The 24975-nt window shown below is 37.4% G+C and overlaps 1 protein-coding gene across 3 annotated transcripts in view; it reads left to right on the plus strand.

Annotated features, from left to right (window-relative positions):
• Positions 1–24975, plus strand: part of RASAL2 (RAS protein activator like 2) — a 349262-nt gene that overhangs the window by 39241 nt on the left and 285046 nt on the right. The gene's annotated exons all lie outside the window — the stretch shown is intronic.

The raw sequence follows: 24975 nt of genomic DNA on the forward strand, positions 1-24975 counted from the left end.
GCATCCCTGTTTTCGTCCCTGTTCTTATTTCTTTATAATCTTCTATAGGCTTGAAGATTAGAAACACAAGCTTGTTAGTGTTTCTAACAGGAAAGTAAATAGGTCATGAGTGATGATAACGTAAATTATTGTATAATTTACCTTCAGATATGCACATTGTTACTGTTTTAAGATGTCATATAGAACACTTAAGATTTTTTCCAGAAGGATCAAAGACTTTATTACTGTATTTAAATTGTATCTTATATTTTTGTTTTTTGTTCTATTTATCTTAGTGCTATGACAGGATTAAAAAAAAAATTTTTAACATTTATTTTTGAGAGACAGAGCGTGAGTGGGGGAGGGGCAGGGAGAGAGAGAAGGACACAGAATCTGAAACAGACTCCAGGCTTTGAGTCCAACACGGGGCCTCTGTCAGCACAGAGCCCAACACGGGGCTCGAACTCACACGGCGAGATCATGACCTGAGCTGAAGTCAGGCACTTAACCGACTAAGCCACCCAAGCATCCCTAATTTTTGTAGATTTATTCATTTCAAGTTACATGAGATGTTTGTAAACAAGCAAAGTTTGTTTATTGGAATTGTTAATTCTAGAAATAAATGAACAGCAGGTACTTTGTAGTCACAGTTAAATCTACAAATATTTATTTTTTGCTATGTGCAGTGTGTTGGGTGGGATACAAATACATATTAAGTATGGCTTATGCCGTCAAAAGGAAATAGAATACAAGCATTTGAAAAGTAAATAATTTCCAATTGAATGGATACACAAGAAACTGCTGATGACCATTAGCTCTGGCAAATAGAACTAAGGTCTGGATGTAAGAGAATATAGCTTTTTGTATTCTGAAATTTTTGCAGTGAGCTTGTTTCACAGTATAAATAAATGCTTTAAAAATAACAATAACTTTAAGCGACAATTCAATACCGTGGTAGAAGCAGTTTCCCAATGATGAACTGATGCATGATACTTGTTTAAAGTGGGGGAGAAATCTCTCGGGGTGGTTAGCTTGTAGATAGAATTTGAATAGCAGGATGGATTTTATTTGAGGTTTGGAGGATGAGTGGTATAACGTTGTGATTTGTACATCTTTTATGTTGCTTTCATTCACCTTTTGCAATTTGGAAATTTAAATGATCCCTTTACAAGAGTTTGATTGGGGCAGGGAAGTGAAACCCATGAGATAAATAAGGGTAAGTAAGGATGAGTTTGGTGTGTTAGAGCTCAGTGTATTGTCTACTGTCATCCTTCCTTTACTGCACCCCTTCTCTTCCTCTCCTTACTTCAGCCCAGCAGTAAACTTGCCTGAGGATTAGCCCAGGTGGACCTAAACGTGAAAGTGAACACCTTTACCTGCCTTTCCGTGATTATCAGCCGTAAGTAAACCCAGCAACTCTATGGACAGCGGGACACACTCGAATGTCGCATGTGTGAGAGATTCTTTTCTTAGTCTCAAAAAAGCGTGACCAGAAAATGCTTCCTATTGCTTTGTTTTGTTTTAATGGGGTGGCAGATGTTAGTGGGAGGGGTAGTGATTTGAGTTTTGTAACTTACTGTCTAACAAAACTTTGAAAATTTGTCTTATGTGGAATTAGGCACTTTAGTATGTTAGAGTTTCCATAAAAATTCTGTGTGGGGCTCTTGCCCTGCCATGAAAGTCTGTTCATAGGACTCATGTGAAAGAGAAAGTAGGAGGAAGGAATTCCCCCTGAGGTTTAGATAAGTCATCCCAGTTTGGAAATCCAAGGAGAGCCCGGGTTCTGTCTGAGTCTGGCAAAAGCTCTTATCTTGCTTACTTTACTCAGCATCTAAAGGGTACTCTATTTTCAGATAATTATGTTATTTATCAGTGATTGTCAGATCAGGGAGAGGTATGACAGGATCATGTGGTGGGATTTGTTCTAAATAGCTATCTTGATCCTCAAGATGCTGATGCTTGTCGGGAAAGGGAAAAGGTTGAGACAGATGTTCATGAGAAACAATGTGAGGCATTTAATAATTGAGAGATTTCTTAATTCTTTATCTATTGCTGTATAACAGACCCCCCCCCCCAAAAAAAACTTAGCAGTTTAAAACAACAGTGATCATTTATTACCTCCCACAGGTTTGTGGGCCAGAAATTCAGGAGCCAGTTAGCAGGGCTATCCTGACTCACTGTGTCATGATGACATTGTAGACAAGATGTTGGCCTGGCTGTAGTCATCTGAAGGCTCATTTGGGGCAGGAAGATGGCTCACTCATAGGGCTGTTCTTAGGAGACTTTACTTCTTCCCTGATTATTGGCAGGAAGCCTTAGTCCCTACCCGTGTGCATCTTTCTGTAAGCTGTTTGAGTGTTCTCAGGTTGTGGCTGCTAGTTTACCCTATATTGAAAAATCCAAAAGAGGGAGCAAGCATGAAGCTACAGTGCCCTTTATGACCTCGACTTTGAAATCATATACTGTCACTTAGGCCTTATTTTTTTCCATAGAAGGAGGTCACTAAGTCAACTCTCCCTTGAGGGGAGGGGACTTAGACTTCATGTTTCAATGGGAGGAACACTAAAGAGTTTGTGGACATATTTAAAACCTAACACAGGGGATATAAAAGCAAATTGATTTCTTTTTTCTAATAATTGGCATTAAAAAATATTTTGAGTCTTCCATAGCAAGGTATTATGGATATGTGTAGGTCAAAGACCCTGCCTTTTGGAATTTTATAGCCCTGGTTGAGAAAGTTAGGCATATATGTAAACAGCAAGAAACCAAGATAAAATATGATATGTTTCCAGAGTACTTGGGTATTGCTTTTTCAAATTAATTTTGCCTTATTATTGTTCCAATTTATTAACCTTAATTGAAGAGTGTTAAAAATCTTGCCTTTTCATTAAAAAAAAAAAAGGAAACCAAAAAACTGCCATTTTTTGAGTATGTATTAGCTGAACTCCTTGGAGTAAACTCAGAAATTCTGTAATTTAACTACTTAATTTACCAGTTATAACAAATGTATAAAGCATAGAAGAGAAAGCGCATTTTGAATATACCTTATGAAATCTTTGAGTCTCAGGAGAAATAGCTGTTGTTCCTTTAATGATCCTAGTTAGCTAATTGCCAATATAAAAGAAATACAGATACCAGATGAAGCTTCTGAATACAGAGTTAATTACCCAGACTGCCAGTTTATAGATCTTTACATAATAACTACAGTCCTTTTTGTGGCTTTCTATTTAATTAAGCATTTCCTCCCAGTAAAATGGTTTCTGTTTAAACGGAGAGGCAGTATAGTGTAGCAGAAAGATTGTGGGTTTGGGATTTGACAACTTTGGGCTCGAATCTTTGCTTTGTTATATATTACCTATGTGACCTTGGACCAGTATTCAATCTTTGCATCTGCTTTCCTCATTTATAAGAATAATATCTATCTCTGGGCTGTAAAGATTCAGTGGAAGTCACGTGAAAGCTTGCCCAGTGTTTCTTAGATACACAGTAAATCTTAGTTACCTTAATTTTACTCCTTTCCCGTAAAGAATGAAAAGATAAGGCAGTGAAAGGTTTCCTTGAGGAGATACATTTAAACTAAGACCTAGTGATCCAGCCCTATCCAGGCAGTGGAAATATCGTGCAAACCCATAGGTGAAGACAAGCTTGACAGTTTAAAGAAGGAATCAAAGCTTTGTGCCTGCGCATAGTGGGAATGAGACTGCAGAGGCTGAGAGGAGCCAGATCTCAAGGCCCTTTGAGGTTGTGGCAGAATGTTTTTGTATATAATTCTGAGTTTAGTGGAAACCATTGGAGAGTTTAAATCTTGTAGGGCCATGACAATGACTTCCCAAATTTTGAGACAGCAGGCTGCATTTAATCCCAGAGAAGGGGATGATTTTTCTTTTGTTATTCAGAACCTGAGAATCTAATGTTTGTACTTGGTTTCTTTTTCTTTTTTTTTTTTGTTTTTTTTTTACTTGGTTTCAAGATTTTTTTTTCTTTTTTCAAAATCCAGTGAATAAACTTTTTTAGAGGAGATCTGTGTAGAGCTACGATCCTTTCTCAGTAAGAACTTTCAAATAACTACAGGGGTGGAGGCAGTTCTGCTTGTCCTCTGAGAATTAACAGTTCTTTCCCCCTCTGTTCTTCTTTCTTCCAGTTACTGCTACGGAAGTTAGGGATTGAGCATTTGAAGTGAGTTCTGCTGTCTCCCTCTGTTGTTTTACTATGGGGATTTTATTGTTGGCAAGCAGATTTTCTGGAATACTTTTAAGGTACTTACACTCCGACCCCCTTTTTTCCTCTTCATACTATAGCAACATTCTATTTCTGTGCATCTATCATCTGGAGTATGTAGTAGGGAATTATATGGGGGAATAGTTTTTTGACCTCTTAACTTTTAAGTGACTTTAAAAGTATGGGAATTTTATTTCACAGAATAAAAAGCCTCATACTGACAAGGAGGAGCTTTTTGGAAGAGTCAGCCTTAGATGTTGACTGACACTTTAAAATAGTCATCTATTTTGACTTTCAGAATAGTCAACAGCAGAGTTAGGGATTTTGTGAAATGATTTGTGGCCAAAAAATCATGCCTGTGACTTGGATGATTTGATTAAACCAATACTGAATAATGACTTTTTAAACTACATAAAAATACATAATTTGTCTAGAGTAAGTACCATTTTTATTCACCATTTCTGCTCATGTGGATTGCCAAAGACCCTGTGGAGACAGAGATGCTCTCACTTCTCTTCCACTCTGCACTTTCCAGAAGCACTCAGGACAGGAGGCCGGATGTGTTTTCCTACTTTCTGTTAGTTATGGAGAAGGAAGTGGATAAAGATGATTAATATATATTCTTTTTTAATGTTTATTTTTGAGAGGGACAGAGCATAAGCAGTGGAGGGGCAGAAAGAGGGGGCAGAGGACCGAGGCAGGCTCTGAGCTGTCAGCACAGAACCCAATGTGGGGCTCAAACTCACGAACCACGAGATCATGACCTGAGCCAAAGTCAGTTGCTTAGCCAACTGAGCCACCCAGGTGCTCCAAGATGACTAATATTTAATGAATTCTTAGTGTGTTAGATAGTGTATATTAGGTACCTTATTATTTCATTGAATCCTTATAAATGTATTTTTTTTTTGAGAGAGAGAGAGAGTGTGCAAGTGAGCAAAAAACAGGGGGGGTGGGGAGAGAGGGAGAGAGGGAGGATGGGAGAGAGAGAGAGAGAGGGAATGAGAATCCCACGAGGGACAGAGAGAAGCAGGGCTCACCCTAATTGGGGCTTGTGTTCACCGAAGCAGGGCTCTGGGCTTGAACTCACGAACCATGAGATCGTGACCTGAGCTGAAGTCAGATGTTTAACTGACTGAGCCACCCAGGCATCCTGAATCCTTATAAACATTTTAAACATTAAAAAAAAAAAAAGTTTAGTTATTTTGAGAGAGAGACAGAACGCGCACGCACAGGAGTGCATGAGCCAGGGAAGGGGCAGAGAGAGGCGAGAGAGAATCCCGAGCAGGTTCTACGCTGTCAGCACAGAGCCCCCCACTTGGGGGCTCAATCCCAGGAACCATGAGATCATGACCTGATCTCATGAGCTGATATCAAGAGTCAGATGTTTAACTGACTTGAGCCACTGAGGCTCACCTATAAACATTTTTATAACACAGGTGATACTCTCTAGAAACTGAGGTTTAAAGAATTTAAGTAACTTGCCCATAGCCACACATCTCTTAAATAGTACAGTCAAGAATTGAACCCAGGTCTAATTCTGAAGCCATGTATGTCCTACTTTCCTTCTTTTCCCTTCCCTTTCTTTCCCTTCCCCTTTTCCTTTTTCCTTCCCCTGCCTTTCCTCCTCTGTCCTTCTTCTTTGTTTTCTTCCCCTTTATTTCCTCTTTCCTTCTCTTCTGTTTCATTTCCTTCTGTTCCCATCCTTAAAAAATATTATTACAGAAGCAGTCCAAGTACACTGTTGAAAATTATATACACTTTATATTTTATTTAAATATTAAGCAAAAGTTAATTCCTACCACTTAGAGCTTGCCTTTGTATGAAAACTTAATGCTAACTTGCTTTTTTTCCCGACCGACTCCCTCTACAGTTCAATAAAATTTCATCTCGTCTCATGAGCCAGTTCGTCCCAGAGTTTTCTTTGCAACTGATTTGTCCAAACCAGTATCGGACTAGTATCACACATTTCATTTACTTGTTATGTCCTTTAAGTAAGTTACCAAATGAAGTCCTAGGGGAACAAAGTCATTGGCAACACTCAACTGAGAGAAAATTTACTTATTGACTGGTTAATCTAAATTTCTGTCACTCTTCTATTTTTCACAAATTTCCCACATGAATGACAAAGTTAAAATTAAGTTTAAATATTTTTAGATATGTCAGTTAAGTATTTTAACTATTGTAAGAATAGAAAAATGGTGATTGATGTCTGCATTTGACTGCACGGGGAGAAATCTGTTTGGAATCTGAAGATCTTTTGACCACCAAAGGGGAGAATAGGAATTGATAATCATTCTTTTTTTTTTTTTTTTTTAATGTTTATTTTTGAGAGGAGAGAGAGAGAGAAACAGAGTGCCAGCTGGGGAGGGGCAGAGGGGGGGGGGACACAGAGAATCTGAAGCAGGCTTCAGGCTCTGAGCTGGCAGCTCAGGAATTTAGTTTTCTTTTTCGAACTATCCAATGGAAAATACTTGTGTTCCACAGATAAAAGGTATTACATAATCTTAAAATTATAAATAAATCAGCCAAACAGTGTTGTTATATTTCTAATAGGCTCTGAGCTGACAGCGGGGCTCGAACCCACGCGGGGCTTGAACCCACGAACCGCGAGATCATGACCTTGGCCGAAGTTGGACGCTTAACTGACTGAGCCACCCGGGTGCCCCGGGAATTAATAATCATTCTATAGTCGTTTGCTAATTCCCTTCAAGTTCCCTGATATTGTCAGATGAGAGATAAAATATACTCTTGTACATTGCTACCAGAATGGTGGTTCTTCTATGCCTCATTTGGATATTTCTCAATGTAGAAGTCTTTTACAAAATACTTTGTAGAATAGGGTCACAAATTAGAACTGATTTTAATGCATCATAGATGTCATTGTGCTGGTCTTCTTTTTTAGAGTGGGTAGTGGTTGTAAGATTGTACCCAAGAGCCATATAACCTTGAGCAAGTTGCATGACCTTTTTATTTCTTAGCTTCATCTTTAAAATGGGGTGGAAATGACCTCTTTCCTTTGATTCTGAGCTGTAAGCAAAATTTTTCCCACATTCCAGGTGCCTTGAAATTAGGATGTATTTTTGTGACTGCTGTGTCTTACTGTCAGCTAGATTATAATGGAGATGAAATTAAATGAAAATCTTTTCTTGATACTTTCTGATAAGATCATAGCATCTAGCCACCCTCATGGATTTGATGATAGTACTTACCTCAAAGAGCTCTTTCAAGGATCAAATTAGTTAATACATGTAAAGTACTTAGAACCTGATACCTAGTAAATGCTGTATAGGTGTAAGCTATTTTTAATATCTATTAGAAATATAACAACAGTGTTTGGCTGATTTATTTATAATTTTAAGATTATGTAATACCTTTTATCTGTGGAACACCAGTATTTTCCATTGGATATTTTATTTATTTATTTATTTATTTATCCATTTCCTTGAGCTGGATATTTTTTTTTAAATTTTTTTTGTTTTATTTTTTCTTTTCTTTTTATTTTTTTAATATATGAAATTTATTGTCAAATTGGTTTCCATACATCCATTGGATATTTTGAAATAGAAAACTAAATTCCTTGGTGTTATACATGTATAATAGATACAAAGGAGAGAAGATTACTGGGCAAAAGAGGTAAATGAAAGTGACAAAAGTTATATATAATAAGCAGAAGACTTTATGATTCATACTTCATACAAGAAATGAAAGTTTTGGCTATTTTTCTTTTTTTTTAGTGTTTATTTATATTTGAGGGAGGGAGGGAGGGAGAGAGAGAGAGAGAGAGAATGCTTGTGAGCAGGGGAGGGACAGAGAGAAAAAGAGAGAATCTTAAGCAAGCTCCTTGCTGTCAGCTGAGAGCCCGACTGTGCTCAAACTCACAGTGAGATCTTGACCTGAGCTGAAATCAAGGGTCAGATGCTTAATTGACTGAGCCACCCAGTCTCCCCCAAGCTGTTTCTTTTTCTGATTTTGATATTAGGGAATAGATTTTAAGAAAATATCTGATGGATTCTTACATTCTGGAAGTTTGTCAATCTTTAGTGGTACAAATTTTCTATTAAGATTTCTTTCTCTTTCTGATGGGAATAAGGGAACTTTTTTCCTTAGAGGACCGTGTTTGTGAAAAATTGAGCGTTAAAATTTTTGTTCTGATTGTGATTTTTAGATGATCCAAACTAAATCTAATAGAGTGTTACTATTATTAGTCATTATCTGATTATCTCTTTAAGCTTTTTTTTACTGGCCCCTTTCCTGATACATGTATTGCTTCTGACTTAAAAATAGAAATCTAAAAATAGAAAAACAAGAGCTTTTGAATTTTTAGAAGTAACACTTTACCATCATTCCTTTCTTCAGTCTAATGATCAATTTGATACACAGTTATAGAAAAAATATTCTTTGGTTTTTTATTAAGTAGGAAAGTTGCCTGTGATAGGGGAAAAATACAGAGAAGTTATTATTTTGGTTTGGTTTGTACTATACTATTCACAGAATCATGTGAGCTGCATGTCATAATTGTCATTACAAAGTTACCAATTCTCATAAGTTTTTTAAATTTATTTTTTTTAAGTTTATTTATTTATTTTTTTAGCAATCTCTACATCCAGCTTGGGGCTTGAACTCACAACCCCGAGATGAAGAGTTGAATTCTCTTCTGACTGAACCAGCCAGGCATCCCGGTTTTTGTTTTTTGTTTTTGGTTTTTTTAATGTGGATTTATTTTCAGAGTGATTTTCTTTGGGTAAATTAAAGTAGTAGCAAAATAGTCTAGATGCCTTATTATCTTTTATGGGAATGAAATATATAGAGATTTGGGTGTTCATGGTCAAACAGTAGAAGAGTACCTTGACTGAGCTCCTCGGTGTCAAAGCCTGAGCACTTTATATGCGCACATATATTTACTTTGCTGTACATAACATATTTTTTAAGTATCCTGTGTGTAAAGGTGGTATTTTTACCTCCATTTTACAGTGCTGACAGAAGTTAAGGAGCTTGTCACCTTATTAGTAAATGTCAGGATTTGAACCCAGTTCTGCATTATCCTAAAACCTCTGAAAGCTGATTGAAGTTTAAAACTCAAATAGCTGCAGCCTCTCTTCAGACTAGATCAGTGCTGCTTAGCCTTTTCTTCATTGACTTCCTCATTCCCTGCCACCCCTACTCCCTAGTCACCCCTTTAAAATTTTTTTGTTGTTAAGGTTTATAGAAAAATTATGCAGAAAGTACGGAGAGTTCTCATTTACCCCCACCCCCAAAACCTGTACAATTTCTTATCATTAGTATGGTACGTTTGTTACCGTTGATGAGCCAATATTGATACATTATCATTAACTCAAATTTACGTTAGGTTTCGCTTGTACAGTTTTGTGGGTTTTGAAAGATGCCTCGTGTCATGTATCCACCATTATACTGTTATACAGAATAGCTTTACTACCCTAAAAATGCTCACTGGTCAACCTCTTTTCCCTCCTCCCAACCCCTCTCTCCATGATTGATGGCAATTATTGACCTTTTTACTGCCTCTAAAGTTTTGCCTTTTTCAGAATACTGTATGGTTGAAATCAAACATATGTAGCTTTTTCAGACTGGCTTCTTTCACTTACAAAATATGCATGTAGGGTTCCTCCGTGTCTTTTAGTGGCTTGGTAGCTCACTTCTTTTTGTGGCTGAATAACACTCCACTGTATGGATGTAACCCCGTTGTTTATATGTTTACCTATCAAAAAACATCTTATTTGCATCAAATTTTTAGCAGTTATTGTTTGTCTGAGCTTTTCGTATGTTGGACTGGAAAAGCAAAGTCTCAAGAAGCCTTGCAGATCCCATTCTGAAATTTTAATGTCATAGATATAATGTGCATTTGTTTATGTGCTGTGGCCCTGTGGAGGGCCATCAACTATTTTAATAGCTAAACATTTTTTGTCTTTCAAGAAGCATCCTTAAGGTGATCTTATGGACCACTGTGACTGTAGTTCAGCCGTTGTGCCAGTATTTCAGGTAGCAGCAAAGAGGAAGAGGGAAGGGCCATCTTTCACTTTAGTCAATTACAAAAAAGCAACCTCCCTAGGAAGTCCCACACAACACTTCCACTTAGTCGCATGAGCCAGAACTCAGATACATGGTCACATCTAGCTATAATGGAAACTGGGGAACTAACCTAGGTGTATTGAAGCCCCACATAAAATTGGAGTTCCATTATTTAAAAATTTTTAATTTTTTAAAAAAATTTTTGTTTATTTTTGAGAGAGACAGAGACAGAATGTGAGTGGGTTAGGGGCAGAGAGAGAGGGAGACACAGAAGCCGAAGCAAGCTCCAGGCTCTGAGCTGACAGCACAGAGCCTGATGTGGGGCTCGAACTTACAAGCCGTGAGATCATGACCTGAGCCGAAGTCGGACGCTCAACTGACTGAGCCACTCAGGCGCCCCTGAATTCTTTCTTATTTGAGGGTAGTTGACACACAATGGTTACATTGGTTTCAGGTATACAACATAGTAATTCAACATGTTTATGGGATCCCATTATTTTTTTAACTTTTTTTAAAAAAAAAATCGTTAATGTTTGTTTATTCTTGAGAGAGAGAGAGAGAGAGAGAGAGAGAGAGAGAGAGAGAGAGAATGTGAGTGGGGGAGGGGCAGAGTGAGAGAGGGAGGTGCAGAATCTGAAGCAGGCTTTGAGATGTCAGCACAGAGCCTGATGCGGGCTTTAACTCAAGAACCATGGGATCACGACCTGAACCAAAGTGGGCTGCTTAACCGACTAAGCCACCCAGGCATCCCAATGGGGTCCCATTATTAAGGAGGGAAGGGAGAGTGCATATCGTGTAGGAAAGTAGCATTCTCTACCATAGTGAGAAAGAGTAGTTTTTGTTTCCACTGAGATGTAGTAGGTAACTCTGAAAATTTAGTTGACTATTTCCACTATGCAGTTAATTTTAGTCATCTTTCTGATGAATTCCTTATTGGAAAGAACATGGACAGTTGCATGGACTTATATTGAGAGGACTTTAAAAGATACTTCTGGGAAATAAGACAAATCATACTTTGATTTTTCACTATAGAGAAGACTTAATTTTACTCCTCACTCTCAAGTCCTGGAGTCCTCATGGGGTTCTGAAATTATCCTTTGCAAATTGACATAGGTGTAGCCCTGCAAGCTTTATTTAGCTTTTTAATGCTTACCAGTTCTACTCAGATTGCATTCTTTGTTTTCTGATGTTCAAAAAGAAAATGAGAGAAAACTTGGCATATAAAAATTATTCTATGAGACACTCAAAAAATATTAGGTAGGCCCATTTTTGCCTGTAATCATGTTGTTTTCAAAGCTGTTGCAAGTTTTATAGCCAAGATGCCTGGGAAACATGTTTCTGTCTCATTCTATTATTCTTAGATGATTGAGCTGGAAATGTTTATGCAGTTTTTATAATGGTGACTTATTGGCTGAGTATGTGTGCCTGCTGCTGTCTTTGGCATTTGAATAATGAATTAACTTGTAGGTGGCCATGGGAAGGGAATGTTATGAATGGATTTTGCCTACGCTTTTTTGGTAGCAAATTATACTTGCTACAAGGTTGCTGTGCCATACCTTTATTTCTTCAGCTATTATAAAGCTATTAATTTTCACAGTGATGGATGGCAGTAACCTTTCCCACATCAAACTAGTCTCAGCATGGTGTCTGTCAGGCTAATCTGTGGGTAGAGATGTCTATATAAAGGCTTGGTAAGAATGCCAAAGTTATTTAATAGCATAAAATGCTTCCTTTTAGCAGTAGCCTTTGGCTGTTTCCAACTGGTTTAAGATTGGTTCATCAATTTCATGCAACTTGGATTATTTATAAAGTTGCAAATTACAGCCGTAATCTTCCTTTAAATTGGTTATGCAAAAGTAGGTATTTATGGCAAATAATTCAAATTATTTTATTTTGACTTTTATATTAGGATTAGATATTTTAATTGTCTTCATTTTTACCTTCCATTTGACTCTCCTTACCTTAGTTTATATGAGCAGTAAAATGGGTAAGTACATATGAACAAACCATTAAAATATATATGAACACACAGACTCTTAACAAATAAATGAGATTATACAAGGCAATATGTTCTTTCTCTGGTGGCCTGAGAGGCAGTAATAGAACTAGGTTGTATGCCTGTGTACCAGAGAGCTCACCTTACTGAGCGACTTTACTCCTGAAGTAATATGGATTTCATTTTTCAGCCTTATCACAAAATGATGAGTTGTTTGTTTATGATAATCATCTACACTGAAGTAACTGATTTTTCTAGTGTTCTTTTTTTTTCCACTCATTTTTTTAAAGTTTTAAAGTTTATGTTGAGAGACAGAGCATGAGCAGGCAAGAGGCAGGGAAAGAGGGAGAGAGAGAATCCCAAGCAGTCTCTGTTTTGTTAGTATACAGCCCAGTGCGGGGCTCGATCCCACAAACCTGGGCCAAAATCAAGAGTTGGATGTTTAACCAGATGCTTAACCAACTGAGCCACCCAAGCACCCCCCCTTTTTTTTTCTTAACTCATTTTTTAAAAAGTGGTATAAAACCTAGAGTGAGGGATTAGAGAAAAGAAGTGGCAGAAAAAGGTAAGCCTGAGTAAACTGCTTTGACTTTTAATTTTGACCCTTCAAGGACACATTTCCTATATACACCTTAAATTGTCTGAAGGAAAGCCATTTAGTTACTTTCTCTTAAGTGGTGAATTTTAACACAATAATGTTATTAAAAACATAATCCACAGGTTTAATGTGGTTCCTCTGTTTCATTGTTTACTGTTAACTAGTGTAGAGTTTAGAAATATGGAGAGTTAGTTGTTCCTGGCCACCTAAAGCTTACATGAATATCACCATGTAAATACATGGGTTTATTTAGGTAATCTTGGAGATTGCCTTTGTAATTCTGAAAATTTCATCTTCTTTTACTGTAATTTTCCACCTACCTTCTCTTTCTCTGATCTGGAAAAAAAGAAAAAGCAATCCTCAACTACTGTGACAGGTTCTTCCTCTCTCTCTTTCTACCCCCCTCCTCTTTTTTTTTTTGCCTTCCCTTCCTTCCTTCTTTCAAGTATAGATGATTAAAAGTATTTTATTAAGGAGGATTATGCCATGTGAATAATCTAAACCAGTGTAAAAAATGTCCTTGTTGAGCTGGATTATTCTAAGACCTAAGCCATCTCTAAACTATTCATTAATTTACGTGCTGGGTACATAAGGAGCCTTTCAGAGGTTTCTTATGATAATAAGATAGGAAGAGTTTATGTTCTTAGATATTTTTTAAGTGTTTGCTATATATAAGGGAACATACTAGGTACTTGTAGGAGTTTTAACCTCTTAAAGAACTTGCCAAAATCCAATTAAGTAAAACATGTGCTGTAACATTGTTTTTTGTTTTTTGTTTTTTTTGTGCCTGGTTGTTATACACATTGTCAATATAAGAAATTCTAAAATTGTTATGGTTTTAACTCATTTTTTTTTTCCTTCACCTCTCTATTCCTATCACTGCCTCTTCAACCATGGCAGCCTCTCCTTTTGCTCATCATCTCTTAATTATCTGTTTGCTTTATAGTGTTTGTGGTCTTTGGCTTTTCTCATACTTTACTGCAGTCATTAATTTACCTTTTGCCAAACTTTTTGTGTATGCAGTTGGAGATTCCATGTTCTGTCTGTGAACCACATCGGAACAATGTAATAGTCACTTTATTTTATTTTTTTAAGTTTATTTATTTTGAGAGAGAGAAAGCAATCAGAGGAGGGCAGAGAGAGAGGGAAAGAGAGAGAATCCCAAGCAGGCTCTGTGAGGTCCATGCAGAACCCAACATGGGGCTCAAACTCACAAACCATGAGATCATGACCTGAGCTGAAATCTAGAGTCAGATGCTTAACTGACTGAACCCCCCCAGGCTCCCTTGTAATAGTTACTTTAAAAAGGATGCTTTTCTTTCTTTGTCTGGAATGAAAACTGTGTTTGACTCAGATACTTTCCCATCACCTTTCCTTCCACCACCTTCCTAAATGAAAGGCAGATTTGATCAAACAGTGCAGTCTGAATGATTTTCTGTTGCACTTAGAATAAATTACATTTAGCATGCAAATAAGATCACTCTGTTATGTAATTATCTCTTGTCTGACCATTGGTTATCCTCCCCCATTAGCTAATGGAAACAGACTAGGAATGGCTGTTACTGGACTGGATTTGGAAACTACCACAATGCCAAATGTATAAGCATTGTGAGTTAATCTTTTGTGTTGGTTTCTGCTTTAGATGGCTCAACTTGTAATTTTCCCATTTGTAAAAGTATTGTCCTATCTTAGGACAATAATTTAGTATTGTCCCATTTTAGTTAGAATTATAAATTAACTCCTTATCAGCTTTTTATATGAGCTTGCTCCTCAAACTTTTCCTCTTCTATAGATTTTAAAAGATTTTTTAAGAATTAAAAGCTTGTTTAGTTGTCTGCTTACATTAAGAAATTACAAAAAAAAAAAAATTACAGCATACTGGACTTAACTGTTTTGTGTTTTTTAAGCCAAAATAAGAATCCACTGGTGTCTTCTCCATAAAGGATAAAATATTACCTGCTGTTATATTATATATTATACACTCAAATATTGTGGTAATTGTGGAATTGATTAAATTCAAACATTGTGGTATAGAAACATTGAACACTTTTAAACATTTTTTTTTAACATTTATTTTTGAGAGAGAGAGAGAGAGAGAATGAATGAATGAATGAGTGGGGAAGGGGCAGAGAGAGAGAGAGGGAGACAAAGAATCTGAAGCAGGCTCCAGGCCCCGGCTGTCAGCATAGAGCCTGACCCGGTGCTCGAACAACGGACCGCGAGATCATGACCTGAGCTGAAATCTGATGCTTAACTGACAGAGCCACCCAGGTGCCCCTAAACATTTTTTTTAAAGTTTATTTATTTATTTTGAGAGAGAGAGAGAGAGAGAGAGCAATGAGCAGGGAAGGGGCAGAGAAGAGAGAGAGAATTCTAAGCAAGCTTCACTCTGTCAGCGTGGAGCGAGACGTTTGGGCTCAAACACACGAACTGTGAGATCATGACCTGAGCCAAAACCAAGAGCCAGCCGCTCAACCAACTGAGTCACCCAGGCTCCCCAAAACATTGAATACTTTTAAAACTTGACTGTGAATATGTTTAGAACTTGTTGTGTGCAATTCAATATTATATCCTCCTCCTCCTCATTGTTTTAAACTATAGTTTAGGATTTCTCAATTCATAGATACATTTACCTGAACTTTTGGGAGTAGGGGAGTAGAAAAAGAAGTAAGGTTTGTAAAAAATCTGTGAGTAGGGAAGGAGAGATACCTCTTTCATTGGAAATTTTTGTAATCAGTGGATCTGGCAGGTACCGTTGGCTTAAAGATAGAGTTTCAACATTTAAATGTCGATCTCTATAGGTTGAGGATTCTTGCTATAACACATGAGGAAGTAAGCATAAAAGTGTAAAGTTTTCAGGGTCCTCATTACAGTTCAATTTTTATATTTCAAAGAAGGAAATTCAGGTCCAGAGGAGATAAATAGTTTGACCAAACCTCCTGTAAGAAAAGCCAGTACAGTAATCCACGTCTCCTGAATACAGTTCCAGTGTTCTTACTATAGTAGTGCAATGAACAGGTTTTGTTTTGTTTTTTAAAGTTTATTTATTTATTTTGAGAAGAGGGGGAGAGAGTGAGCAAGTGAGCGAGCAGGGGAGGGGCAGAGAGAGAGAGAGGGACAGAAAGAATCCAAAGCAGGCTCAGCACTGTCAGCACAGAGTCCAATGCAGGGCTTGAACCCATGAACCACAAAATCCTAACCTGAGCTGAAATCAAGAATTGGATGGGGCGCCTGGGTGGCGCAGTCGGTTAAGCGTCCGACTTCAGCCAGGTCACGATCTCGCCGTCCGTGAGTTCGAGCCCCGCGTCAGGCTCTGGGCTGATGGCTCGGAGCCTGGAGCCTGTTTCCGATTCTGTGTCTCCCTCTCTCTCTGCCCCTCCCCCGTTCATGCTCTGTCTCTCTCTGTCCCAAAAATAAATAAAAAACGTTGAAAAAAGAATTGGATGCTTAGGTGACTGAGACACCCGGGCGCCCCATAAACACCGTTTTGAATGAGCTCAACATTTATAAAGACCTGTAGCTTTCTGATTTTTTTTTCTTTTTTTTAAACATGTGTTATTCTATCCAAGGTTCAAACTATGTGAAGTTTATATGTAAAGCTGTTCCTAGATTGTGATGGTGCTTTTTGGGAGTTGTATGTTAGTGTTTTTTGTTTGCCTGATTTTAGGATTATGGGGGCTGAATGAAAGGCCATTTGTACATTATCTGTTTTATACATGAAGCAGTGTCCCCAGTTCCTGGCACAGAGCTCCTAGGACCCTTGCAGTTTCCTGAGTATCAGGAGTGCCTTGTTTATAATGAGCCCCTTTTAATCTCACTCGAGGTTATACCATCACTAATCATTAGGGAAATGCAAACCAACACCACAATGAGGTATTACCTCATTGCCTCATTAACTTGTTAAATGGCTACATCAAAAAGACAAAAGAGATAATGGGTGTCGGATGTGGAGAAAAGAGAATCCTTGTACAATGTTGGTGGGCAGGTAAATAGGTGCAGCCAGTATAGAGAACATTATGGAGTTTCCTCAAAAAATTAAAAATAGAACCACCATATGATCCAGCAATCCCACTTCTGGGAATATACCCAAAAGAAACGAAGTCACTATCTCGAAAAAATATCTGCATCCCCATATTCATTGCAGCATTATTTAGAATAGCCAAGATGTGGAAACAATCTAATGTGATATGTGTGTATATATAGTATACATACTGTGGAATTATTATTCAGCAATAAAAAAGAACTTAATCCTGATATTTGTGACCACATGAATGGACCTTGAGGGCATTATGCTAAGTGAAACAAAGCCAGTAGAGAAAGACAAATATTGTATGATCTCACATTTTATATAGAATGAAAAATAAACTGAAGATAGAGAACAGGTTGCCACGGGCAGGTTTGGGGAGATTGGGGGTGGGAGTGGGTGTAGGTGGTCAACTGTAAAAACTTTAACTTATAAGATAAATAAGTTCTGGAATGTCATGTGCAGCATGGTGACTGTAGTTAACAATAATCGTGTTGTATATTTGGAAGTTGCTAAGAGAGTAGATCTTGAAAGTTCTCATCACAAGAAGAAAAATTGTAACTATACGAGGTTACTGATGTTAACTAAACTTATTATGGTAATCCTTTAGCAATATATACATTTATCAAGTCATTGTATTGTACACCTGGGCTAATACTGTACTATATGCCAATTGTATCACAATAAAACTGGAAAAAAGAAAACAAAAGAATAATGCTGTTATGATCTTTTATATACAAGTTTTTGTGTAGACATATGTTTTCAATTCTTTAGGTATCTAGGAGTGGAATTGCTGGTAATGTTACTATTCTATAATTAACTTTTTAAAAATCTGCCAAACTGTTTTCCAGAATGGCTGTACCATTTTACATTCCTATCAGTAACGTATTAAGTTTCCAACTTTTCCATATCCATCAGCAACACTTGTTAATGTGTGATTTTTTGGTTATAGCTATCCTAGTGGGTGAGATATGATAGGATATTGTTTTAATTTGCATTTCTCAAATGACTAATGATATTGAGCATCTTCACATGCCCTTATTGGCCATTTGTATATCTTCTTTGGAGAATGTTATAAAACCACTTCTTAAGTTATTATGTGCTTTAATAAGGAGGCACATAGTGTATGATTGTCTCTCTTTGGGGAATGTTATCAGTCATTGGTAGATCCATAATCATTCATTCATTCACTCATTCATTTTGATTCTCTCCTATCTTCTTCATTTATTATCTAGAATACTTTGCCTATCCTTATGGCATGTCAGTTCTATTAGTTATCTAACCCTCTTTCTATAGCTGTACCATCAAAAACTGACCACATAGCTATTTAAATTAATGAAAATAAGATAAAAATTTAGTTCCTTGGTATACTGGCCAACATTGCAAGTGCTTAATAATTATACGTGGCTAGTGATTATTATTTTGGGGAGCATAGCATAGAAAGAGAACATTCCCATCATTGCAGACATTTTTACTTGATAGTGCCATTTTATAGTATGTTTTCAGGAAGGGCTCAGGCAAACAGTATTCCCTGGGTTCTTAGATATTCATGAAAATATGTGCCATTATACTTTAAGGTCAGTGTGTTGACAGAACTTTTGATTATACATATCTCGTAGCTATTGTGTCATTTCCTTGTTTTCTTATATTTTGGGGTTCATAGGAATATCTAGTCTTGTTATAAATATCGTTCCTAAATCATTGGCTTAGGTATCCTAGTTCTGTTTTTATGGGTAAATTTAGGGAAATTGAAAACTTTGCAGCCTTCATTACCATTTTCCCAGAATCCCTTCACATTTAATTGTATCTGTTACTGAGGACTGTAAAAAGTCAGAGCTAAGAGGAATTGGGAGGTCATTTACTCCATAAACTTCCTTTTAGAGATGAAGAATCTAAGACTTGGAGAAGTTTTTGTGGTTCTAAGTAGAGTCTTGCCCATACCCCAGTTTGCTTGACTCCCATCGGTGCCCGTTCCCTCATCTGTAGCACTGAGACAAAGGATAAGATGTAAGAAGAGGTATTTGTCTTTTGCAAAGGCAACATGAATACTTGGGTTTAACTGGCTCATAAGGTCAAATGAAATGAGAGAAAGGGAAGCAAAGTAAGAAATTGAAATCGTTATAAAGAATCAGGGGTGTGTGTGTGTGTGTAGTGTGTGTGTGTATGTATATATAAATATAATTAGATTTTTTAAAGAAATTTTTTAGTTTCCTTATTTATTTTTTAAAATATTTATTTTTGAGAGAGAGGGAGAGAGAAAGAACACACATGTGAGCCTGGGGCAGGGGTGGAGAGAGAGGGAGACAGAGAATCTCAAGAGGCTTCCTGTGGTCAGCACAGAGCCCTACCTGGGGCTTGAACTATGAGATCATGACCTGAGCTGAAGTCGAGAGTTGGGCACTTAACTAACTGAGCCACCCAGGTGGCCCATTAAGACTTTTTTTTTAGGGGTGCCTGGGTGGTTCATTCGGTTAAGCGTCCCAACTCTTGATTTGATTTTGGCTCAGGTCATGATCTTGCAGTTTGTGAGTTTGAGACCCACATTGGATTTAGTACTAACGGTGTGGAGTTTGCTTGGGATTCTCTCCCTCTCTCTCTCTGCCCCTCCCTTGCTGTCTCTCTGTGTGTCTCTCTCTCTAAATAAATAAACTTAAAAGAATTTTAAAAGAATTTTAAAAGAATTTTTTTTAATGCTTATTTATTTTGAACGAGAGAGAGAGCAAGAGCGAGTGTGAGTGGGGGAGGGGTAGACAGAAGGAGAAAGAATCCCAAGCAGATTCTATGCTGTCAGTGCAGAGCCCTATGTGGGGCTTGATCCATGAACTGCGAGATCATGACCTGAGCCGAAATCAAGAGTTGGAGGCTCAACTGGCTGAGCCATGCAGGTGCCCGAAGTATTTTTTTAAGAGCGGTTTTAAGTTGACCAAAAATTAACAGGGGTGTGCAGAGATTTCTCATACACCACCTGCCCCCACACATGCATAGCCTCCCCCATCATCAGCATCACTCAACCAGAATGGTACATTTTTACCAAGGATGAATCTACATTGACATATCATAATTGCTCTAAGTGTACAGTCTACCTTAGGGTTCACTCTTGGTGGTGTACATTCTACGGGTTTGGAGAAGTATACAATGACCTAAATCCTTTATTTTAATATCATACGGAGCATTTTCACTGCCCTAAAAATTCTGTGATCTGCCTATTCATCCCTCTCCCCCACTACAACCACTGATTTTTGTCTTCATAATTTTGCCTTTTCCAGAATATTATATAGTTGGAATTATATAGTACATAGCCTTTTCAGATTGGCTTCTTTCACTTAGAATTATGCATTTAAGTTTATTTCATGTCTTTTCATGGGTTGATGGTTCATTTCTTTTTAGTGCTGAATAACATTCTGTTGTCTGAATGCACCACAGTTTATACATTCACCTACAGAAGGACATTGTGGATACTCCCAAGTTTTGGCAATTAGGAATTAAGCTGCTTAAACATCCCCTGGAAGGTTTTTGGGTGAACATAACTTTTCAACTCTTTTGGGTAAATAGCAAGGAGTGCAATTGCTTGCTTATGGTCAGAGTATGTTTAGTTTTGTTTGAAAGCACCAAGCTCTTCCAAAGTGGCTGTACCATTTTGCGTTCTTACCACCAATGTATGAGCAGAGTTCCTTTTGCTTCACATCCTCACTAGCATTTGGGGTTGTTGGGAGTTCCAGATTTTGGCCATTCTAGTAGGTGTGTAGTGGTAACTCCTTGTTTTAATTTGCATTTTCCTGATGGTGCATGATGTGGGGGATCTTTTCACATGATTATTTGCCATTCATATACCTTCTTTGGTGAGATGTCTTTTAAGGGCTTTGTCCCCTCCTGTTTTTCAGGTTTTCTTATTGTTGACTTTTAAGGAGTTCTTTGTGTATTTCAGATAACAGTCCCTTATCAGAGGTTTCTTTTACAAGTATTTTCTCATAGGCTGTGGCCTCTCTTCTAATTCTTTTCTTTTTTTTTTAAGTTTATTTTTATTTCTTTTGAGAGAGAGTGAAAAAGTGTGAGCAGGTGAGGGGCAGAGAGAGAGGGAGAGAGAAACCCGAGCAGGCTCCATGCTGTCAGTATAGAGCCCAATGTGGGGCTTGATTCCACAAACCATGAGATCATGACCTGAACCAAAATCAAGAGTCGGAGGCTCAGCTGACTGAGCCACCCAGCGCCCCTTGTCTTCTAATTCTCTTGATAATTGTCTTTCGCAAAGCAGAAGTTTAAAATTTTAATGAAATATAGTTTATCAGTTATTTCTTTCATAGTTTATGTATTTGATATTGTACCTAAATAGGCATCACCATATCCGAGGTCATCTATATTTTCTCCTATGTTATCTCCTAGGAGTTTTATAGTTTTGTGTTTTACATTTAGGTCTGTGATCTGTTTTGAGTGAATTTTTGTGAAGGATGTAAGGTCTATGTCTAGATTTCATTTTTGCTTGTGGATGTCCAGTTGTTCTTACGTCTTTTTTTGGAGAGACTGTCTTTTCTCCATTACACTGCCTTTGCTCCTTTGTCAAAGATCAGTTGATTATATTTATATGGGTCTATTTCTGGGCTCTCTATTCTATTCTATTGACCTGTTTTTCCAGTACCACACTATCGTGATTATTGTAGATGATAGTGAATCTTGAAGGCAAGATCAGGCAGCATCGGTCCTCCAACTTTGTTCTTCTCCTTCAGTATTGTGTTGACTGTTCTGGTTCTTTTGCCTTCCTAAATAAAATTTAGCATCCATTCGTCAATACCCATGAAATAACTTGCTGGATTTAGTTAAAAAATATACATATTTTTAAGTATGCTTCATGCCCAGCATGGAGCCAAATGTGGGGCATGGACCCATGGCTCTGAGATCAAGACCTGAGCTGAGATCAAGAATCAGATGCTTAATTGACTCAGCCACCCAGTCGCCCCCAGTTAAAATATTTTTAAAGTTAGGTAGTTAGAAGATATTCGTCCATTAAAATGGACTGAAACAATTTCTTGGCAAAGTGAAGAGTAAAGTTTCCAGGGAGGCTTCTTAGGGTGTGATGAAACCTTAGATTCAGGTTTCTATTATCACTTGTTCCTTTCTAGGTCAGCTGTGTGTTTACTGTGCCGTTTTATAATATTATTTGTAATCATTGAGAATTAGTACTTTCATGTAAAAACAGAACTCTTAACCATTGTCAGAAGTAGATCTATAAATGTTGGGAATATAAAATTGTGTTTTATTATAGAAGATATGATTAAATATTTGGAAAATCAAAAAAGTCTGTTGAAAGAAACCTATTAAAATTACTAAAATAGTTCAGTAAAGTGAGGGGAAATAAGATAAAAATAGAAAATGTATAACTATCATGTACTTAAGAAGAGTATCTTATTCTAAAGAAATCTTCTAAAAGCAAAATCCATACTTCTTTCTTTTAAATCTCTCATTATTGCCCAGATTGCCCACTATTATTGCCAAATTAAAAAAAAATTTAAATGCCATTGGTATATGGTTAAAGATAAAGAATAAATGTCTCCAGTAGAGATGTAAGTTTAGGTAAGCAGGGTGTGGCTGATTTGTACATGTCCCTTAGTGATAAGCTTAGTGATAAGTAATACTGAGGCACTGAGGAATCTTTTACAGTTTTGAGTAGGAAAGTCTGTGGTTTTGAGTAGGGAGATGATAGAAATTGTTAAGATTGATCCTTCTGTATATGTCAGATAAATTGGAAAGGGCAGATCCTAAAGACATGGGAATCTGGAAAATCATAGTGATCAGGCCTATGAGCTAGAGTGGCAACTCTCTACAAGTAAGGGAAGATATGGTTAAGTGTTGAAAAAAAAATAACCCTTATATTGAAATAATTATAGATTTACATAAGAGTTGTAAAAATAGTACACTGAGTTCCCATATTTCTTTTTCCTAGCTTCTCCTAATGTTAACATCTTACATAACCGTAGATCAAAATGAAGAAATTAACATCAATACAATACTATTAACTGCAGGCTTTATTCAGATTTCAACAGTTTTTCCATTAATATCCCTTTTCTTGTCCAAGATCCAATCCAGGAAACTATGTTGCATTTCATTGTCATGTCTCCTTGGTCTCTCCTAATCTGTGATGCTTTCTTAGGCTTTCCTTCTATTTTTATGACCTCGATACTTCTGAAGAGTACCAGTTAGATATTTTGTAGAATATCTGTCAGTTTGGGTTGGGTTGGTGTCTTCTTTTTTTTTTTTTTTTAATTTGTTGTTTTAATGTTTATTTTTTTTGAGAGAGAGAGAGAGAGGGAGAGAGAGAGAGAGACAGAGGACGAGCAGGGGAGGGCAGAGAGAGAGAGGGAGACACAGAATCTGAAGCAGGCTCCGGGCTTCGAGCTGTTAGCACAGAGCCTGATGCAGGGCTTGAACCCATGAATCGTAAGATCATGACCTGAGTTGAAGTCAGCTGCTCAATTGACTGAGCCACCCAGGTGCCCCACATTGGGTTGATGTCTTCTTATGATTAGACTGGGCTTATGCATTTTAGGGAAGAGTACCACAAATGTGTGATGAGCCTTTCTGATTTTGTCATATCAAGGGGTACATGGAACATGACTTATTACTGGTGATGTTAACTTTGATCACTTGGTAAGGTGATGTATGCCAGGTTTCAATACTGCAAAGTTTTTATTTTCTCTTTCTATAGTCTGTTCAGTAGAAGCAACTCACTAAGTCCAGCCCACATTCAAAGGGGAGAGAATCAAGTTCCACTTCCTGGAAGGAGGTGTATCAAAGAATTTGTGGATACAAATTAAACCTACCACAAAACTGATCAGCATTTGAGGGAAATTTTTTAAGGCTATGCTAATTATTATTATTTTTAAATATTTGTTTAAGTAATCTCTACCCAGCGTGGGGCTTGAACTCATGACCCTGAGATCAAGGGTCTCATGTTCCTCTGACTGAGCCAGCCAGGTGCCCTGAGGCTGTACTAATTAGGTAAACATTTTGAGAGACTTCTTATTAGTTTTGAATAATTCTAAGGTATAAAAGGAAAAGGAACTTTGGCTTTTTTTTTTTTTTTTTTAAGTCTGTTTATTTTTGAGAGCATGCACACAAGCACGGGAGGGGCAGAGATAGAGACACGCACAGAACCTGAAGCAGGCTCCAGGCTCCGAGATGTCAGCACAGAGCTGAATGCAAGGCTCGAATCCACAAATCGGGAGATCATGACCCAAGCTGAAGTCAGCGCTTAACCGACTGAGCCCCCCACGCACCCAGGAACTTCAGATTTTGAGCTGAGGTGATTGATTATATTGGTAACAGAAATAGTCATTCACTTTGGTTCTGTCATTGATTCCATTTTCTACACTAAAATCCAGTTCTATAAACTATAAACAAGGATTCAGATAATCTTGATATAGTACCAGGAAACAGGTTCCTGATTCTATATTCTTCACTGGCCCAGAGGTCTTTAGCGTATTTCAAGGCATGCATACTGTTCTGATGTAAACTACACAGTTCTGAGTCATGGTCATCGGGTTATGTGCTTTGTCTTTCAACAAATTTCTTAATTATAATTTATATATATTTCTTCTAATAAACTTACCCTTTATTTTTAAAATTTGAGACATTTTGAGGAAGTTCCCCCCCCCCCCCATTAAAGACTATAGCTCATTCAGTACGTGATAAACCAGAGGGAAAAAAAATGATTCCAAGTGTGTTGATGACATCCTATTGTTATAATTTACATTTTACTTTTTAAAAAAATCTGTTACTGTCTTCCAGGGGATTTTTTTAGTCAGTTCTCAAGCAGCCTCCTACATCTTTTGAACACAGGAGACAGATCTTGCTGGCTTGCTGGCATGTTGCCAGCCTATTTTTTTCTTTCTCTTTAGAGAAAATGCTGAATATGTTGGACTTCCTCTCTCAGTTCTGCTTCAAGCCCCCATGAATGACTTTACCATTGATGACTATCTTTCAACAGACTGTGGGTGTAACCTACAGGACTTTGTCAAGAATGTTGTACCTCTCTTCTGTGCAAGGAGCAATTTAGTTAGGTCCTGTTACATCTGTATCTAAATTGTTTTCAGAGATTCTTGGAACCAACATCCCTTTTCCTTTCCGGTAATTAGTAATCTG

This window comes from Panthera tigris, chromosome F3 (assembly GCF_018350195.1).
Source record: "Panthera tigris isolate Pti1 chromosome F3, P.tigris_Pti1_mat1.1, whole genome shotgun sequence".
Lineage (NCBI taxonomy): Eukaryota > Metazoa > Chordata > Mammalia > Carnivora > Felidae > Panthera > Panthera tigris.